Raw genomic sequence first — 6,160 nt, forward strand, 5'->3', positions numbered from 1 at the left:
CAGGCACAGATGCATGGGCTGAGTCATTGTTAATAAACACTGGCAAAGGGAATGCACTTATCGGTATCACTTTAGTGGTACGTGGGACTAAAATAATACTTTATTCTAAAATGGCACGAGCATGTCTGCGGGGGCGGACGCTAGCCACATAAGCAAAGGCTTCAAAGCTCTGATTGGCTGGGCAACTACACATGCATTAAGTGTCTTCATTACGATTTTATGCGAACCTTTTGCATTGATGGCTCTCCGTGGTCTGAACTCCACGCCATAAGGCACGCCCCTTAGTAAAAAAGCGTGATGATTATAACTTTGGCCCGACCTTCATACCTGACCCTACGTCAATGAACTTCTAATGTAATTCTGCATTAAACTGTTTTACTGCCTAAGAAGCTATCTAAGAGACTTTGGTTTCGATAAACACCTTTGTACGGCTCAGATTGAACGAGTTCCTGGAATTTGCCTTTGCTGATATCCACGGCCAGACCTTGACCTACCTTATGTCAGTGCCTTTACAAGGTACGTTTATTTGGCATGCCGAAAGATCTGTTGTGTTATTCAATTTACCAAAGCTATGCAAAGCTAGGTAGGCCTCCCTGCCATGTTCGAAATTAATTTTGCCAAACCATCGGGGTTTCAAACTGACCATCCATCCGGGCGCATGCTGAACAATGTCTAATATGCCTCGCAGAAGAAACCCACCCCTGCATGTATAGTAGCATGTAACATCCCCAATCTTGGAAAGTGTTATTAAATGATCTGACTTACAACCGCAGATTGCAAAACATTAGGCTGCCTCACAGGCTGGCACCTCATCTCTTGTTTCGACTGGTTTAACAGATTGCAAACGCTGATGCCGTTTGATATGCCTGTCATGTCATCATCTAGGTAATTTGGTTTCTTGTCTCTTTCACTTTTGAAACGTTTGTTTCTGTTGCTTTATTTGATTATTGAGTAACGCAAATATGTGTCATATTCATGATTCAAATTGCAATTAAGGCGTGACTGAATTTCACACCATGAGTTGTGATTGAACATAAATATTTGTGTATATACATTTGGTTATTTTCTTTCACTCGGCATCTGCCTGCATTCAGCTTCGGTGTTCCTGTAGGCCACCACTGTCGGTTTTTGTTGTTTGTTTTGTTTTGTTTGTTGAAAACATATTAGACACGCTTTTAAAAAGACTGCGTGACTAGGTTACCCACAACCATGCCAACAAACCATCTCCTGCTACGATCATACAGCAGCACCATCACTAAATATGGGTGGCAAGATTCGGGCGGCAAACAGTAGCAACGGCCCTTTGCTTGCACGTTATGGTGCAGCCAGGAACTCACGTGGCGCAGACTTTAAGAGTATAACGGTGTTGGCTCCACGGGTGATGTATTTGGGACCGGTGATGGTGACTTCGAAGCGGGGGCAGCACGTACTCCTCCACCCTCGAACGGCTGTCTCACGATTCTGTCCCTCCTTTTTACGTGGATGGTCCATCTGCCCTGTAAGTGGTTGCGGCAGGGTAACGACAGTGAAACATCTCGCTGGAGTGCATCGGTGCAATGTTTCACGTGTGTGGCACACTGTGGCGATACCTATTACATGGGGTTTTGAACTGACATAACCATCTTAAAGACCATTTGGCGTAGGCCAGTGCCATGTCTTCTCTAAGACCCTAAAATCCTTTAGCTTCTGAGGTGCCCCGCCCGCGGAGATGTGCAGACTATTTGGTGGAATTTATACCAAGGTTAGCCAGGCATAGATGACGTCCATAAAGACGTAATTCATATTCCGTCGTTACACTGGCGATGCAGCGTGCAAGGTCAGAAAAAAAATTATCCAGTTGTTCATGTCTGGCGTTCGTGAGTAAGATTTTCCGACATCACCGTGCCAATTGGCCATCAACTAATGTCGTGCAAGCTATGCAGGAGTCGAACACGAGTTACGTTTTGTGCTACATAATACAAGAAGTTATACGGTGTTCACAATTGTTGCAGCAATAAGACTTGTAATCGAATAACTTAAGAAAAGTACTACAATCGAGTACATGAATACGAGTAAGCATCGTAAACTCATGGACAAATGTGCAACAGCACCACGAGAAAGACCCAGAATACGAGCATATGACAAATTTGGCTCAGCGAAGACCGCCGGCTCATGCTGCCATCTCCCGGAAGATCGAAGAACTACGAGTGGATGCTGTTGTACGAATGTTCTATGATGCAATGAAAGAAGGACGTATCATTAAACATATCTACTTGATAGGAAAATTGTGTTGCCTAGAACAGTCTTTTCCTCTTAAAGGCATAGCACCAGATATAAACATAAGTTAGCTCATTTCATGATATGTAATGCTTGTTCTAATATGTTCAAATGTGGAGCATTCCTTTCAAACTCATGGATAAATATGTGAGAACACTTTGGAAAGAGCGAAATCACGAACGCATACTGTTATTTGACTCAGCGGCTTAAACTCGGCTATTTATTATTGGCTTTATGGTTACATATATCATATTTTGACCACATATTTTGTCTTGATACTATTGCCTCGGCTAGTTTAAAGCACTATAAAGGAGTACTAGGGTCGTAATTTCGCGCGACTAGTTTGACAGCATCTTAACGTCATTCAAATATTTCATTATTACCAAACGGTGACGCATTGAGTAGAATGTTTACGAAAAAAGAAGCTTAGTCGTCTAGAGCAGTCTTTCATTCATGATTATACCAAAAATTATGAGTAAGCTAATTTTATCATATCTGATGCTTGCTTCAATATATTTAAAAGAGAAACGTTCTCTTTGATAGCAGCGTTTGCATGATACGTTACGGAAGCACTGAAGGCGTAAAAAAACTTCTTTTTTGGAAAAAAAACTATGAAGCAACGCACATTCTGTGTAAACTGAAAGAGCATAAACCGACCAACTTTGAAGTGTTTAATCGACTGTAAAACTGACCTTTGCCTACAAACAGATACCAATATTCGACATTTGTGGTGCACCATGAGCTCCCCACTTGCAGCGAAGTGGACCATAAATAGAACGCAAGATATTTAGCAACAACAATGACGTGATAATTTCCATCGCAAGGAAAAAGCAGCGTAGGTTTCATTGGGTACTGGTTTGGGAGAGTACGTCACGCTAGTTGAAGTTTTTAAAAACCCTTGCGTTTGCTGACGGCACATGGCTAATTACAATTAGCGGAATGCTTTGAAAAGTGTCAAGACTGGCAGCCATTCAGTGAAAACCTTAACAACCATCCAGGGTGCAGATTTACCACGCTAGTTGGCTCCTGAATGCTCGATGAATTCGAGTGCAGTGCCTGGGACTATTTCGAGGGGAAACAAACCAAACGCCCTGAGATAAAATGTGAACAGCGACCACTCGATGTGTTGATTGAAATATTCTGAAACCCTACGATCACCCATTTGGCACCAACAGACGAGGTGTGAGAATGGTGCTAAAATTTTAACAAAAGATGCGCTACTTTGACAGGTGCGGTAAGCTCGAGATAACGCTGCTGTTGCCCCTAATGATGCAGGTCGCAGCCCGTGTTTAGAGAACTGGAAGTGTCTATTGAGACGGTATCTATGTGGAATTTACATGTTGGCGAGTCAGATGTGATAGTTGGGTCACCGGTGGTAAGCCGGTGGGCAGGTAAGCAGCTGAGTGTACGGTACCCTGCCTCACGACTTATCAACGGCCTTATGTCATGCCGTGACCGTCACAAGACTGTCAGTGTTGATAAAGTGCAGGGTACGAGCCGACCCACCGTTGCCTGTGTCATTTCGTTAATAAAGGTGACGCGCTTATTTGGGGTCACGTTTTTCAACCGGTGTTATTTTGAATTCGTTCAAGGCAGTGTGGCTCCCTTATGCTGATTAAACGCAAGTGTCGAGTGGTTTGAACCGTCGACGGAACTCGCTATTTTTCGTTACGCGAACGGATGTGTGAGCTCGAATCGACTCACTGCCATTTCTAACCTTACATGCTAAAGCCGTCGCGGGCGTTGGTGCCTATGACACCAGCTGTGGTAGTCTATAGGCCGTGATTACTTTTCCGTGTGTACGCCCGCGGTTTGTGGGTTCAGGATTACCTTTCTCTCTGTATGACCGCGGTTTGTGGGTCGTGTAAATAGGCACTCACAAGGGGAGGCTCTTCTGTCAGCTGGAACTTCTTCTGAATGATGCCGGACCGCGTGGCGACCTTGTCGAACTGCGCCAGTCTTGTACCGCCTGGTGTTGTGATGAAGATCTGGTCCACCTGAACGGTCGGGAGAGACAGATGTGAAACATTATCCTAAAGTCGTGCGGCTTTACCTGTACGCGCAGTCGTGTAGTTGTACAGCTTTACCTATGGGGAGGAGGGGCAGTGGGGGTGATTTTCCCACCACATCCACATCAAAATAACCCTTTAATGCGGTAACTTTTCCAAGACACGTAGAAGAAGAAGGCATGCTACTGAGTTTTCGTTTTTTCCCCTCCCACGGGCATATTGTCACCTCAAACTTGTCGAGGTCACCGAGGTCATCTGACACAACTCTGAACCGTCCCATTCCGTCAGCCGCGTGGGGAGTAAGGTAAGAAAGCTGCCAACACGCCACACATCCCTCGAATAAACTGCGATCGGGAGCTCCATGTGAACTATGAGGCTATCTTCCGGGTTAGCGCATATTCAGTGTCCCGGAGGATCGCTCTCGGTATACTCACCACCTCCTCCATGGCAGTGAGATCACTCTTGAGCGTCACCACGCGGAACTGCACCAGATCGCCGGCCTTGTACTTGGACTTGTCGGTCTGAACCAGCGTCACCAGCGTGTAGGGCAGCAGACGAAGCTGTGGAAGACGATGTGCAGCATTTCGGCAAGCTCGATCACGTCGCCGGTGGTCAATGACAAAACTTGCTACCACACTCAGATAAGTTGGTCATTCATATGAATTGCCAGATAGGCCTTTACACTCAGTTGCGCCGAGCGAATGACGCTATGCACAGTGGACCAAGTTTACCTTCCGACAGGATAAACCATGAGCTTCTTTACACCTAGCACGGTTTTGTGTGTCTGACGCAGCACCCCAAAACTTGAGGAGCGCGCATCAGTACTACGTGTGATCTGTGATATCTGCATGCAAGGTGTGGACGCTAAGATAAATCTGACCATAAGCCATTAACAAATAAGAGATACGCTCACTTACATGTACACTCAGACGCGCTCAAATATATCTTTTTCACATGCGGGGCCGTGTTTTGTTGCAAACAGTCCCGAACGTTTTCAGATTTTCCCGTACCTTAAACTGCTGTGTCGACCAAAATAATCCAGAACGAACAGTTGCGCGTAGAAACGCATATGTCGGCACTTTCTTCGGCACGGTAAAGTCGAAGCAGACATTGTCGTCATCTGAAACACAATGAGCCTCGTTCGCTCCAAAAAAGGGTAAACGTAAAAACAATTACGTCACATCGTCAACAAAAAGAACGATGACTTCTAAGCCAAGATTGTGTGTTTCTCTGCACCGTTTTGCCGGAAAGAGCCGGTAGGAACGGAGACCGTGGTCAGACCCACGACAAGCCGTGATGTTCGATGCACCTCACAGACGGAAACCGCATGACAGAAGCAAATCAAGCTCGGATCAAGCGAATCCGTGGAACTTGATGCCTAAAATACCTTCCGACATTCAAATATCTTGCATAGAGCATCAGGAGTTTGGAACTCTTCTTATTTGCCCTTTTTTACAAGCGGACACTGGCAAGACAGTGCTACCCAACAAACTAAGAAAATATTGTCAAAACAGTGCCTGTTTGCACCTTTGGATCCTTGGCACGCATATTTGGATGCAGGGAGCAAATTCCGTCATAACCAGAATTTGCTCCCTGGAACTGTTGAGATTCCAAGAGAGATAACTGTGTTATGAATTCCAAAGAGAGTATCTGGTTGTGACGCGTACACAGTTGACAGCCAGACACCATACAGTACTTAACGGGATTCAATTACGCCTGATGACGTCAGGAGAATTAACTGAGATGCTGTGAGCACACCAGCACGGTAGACTCTGGCGCCAGCTCAATTATTCCATCCGTGATACTAATACTTCGCATCAGGTATCGTGTGTCTTATTACCGCATTTTGCTTCGTGCTGTTTGTTTTGTTATTTCAAAATATGTAATTTAACAAT

General features: G+C 45.1%; 1 long non-coding RNA gene across 1 annotated transcript; it reads right to left on the reverse strand.

Annotated features, from left to right (window-relative positions):
- Positions 1-1,438: 1,438 nt before the first annotated feature.
- On the reverse strand, positions 1,439-5,699 carry LOC119094824 (uncharacterized). Its single transcript, XR_005093817.1, has 4 exons — positions 5,276-5,699; positions 4,700-4,825; positions 4,137-4,253; positions 1,439-1,496 (listed from the first exon to the last, which is right to left on the reverse strand). It is a non-coding gene; the product is annotated as an uncharacterized LOC119094824 (long non-coding RNA).
- Positions 5,700-6,160: the final 461 nt, after the last annotated feature.

This window comes from Pollicipes pollicipes, unplaced genomic scaffold, assembly GCF_011947565.3.
Source record: "Pollicipes pollicipes isolate AB1234 unplaced genomic scaffold, Ppol_2.1 Scaffold_4075;HRSCAF=4795_pilon_pilon_pilon, whole genome shotgun sequence".
Classification (NCBI taxonomy): Eukaryota; Metazoa; Arthropoda; class Thecostraca; order Pollicipedomorpha; family Pollicipedidae; genus Pollicipes; species Pollicipes pollicipes.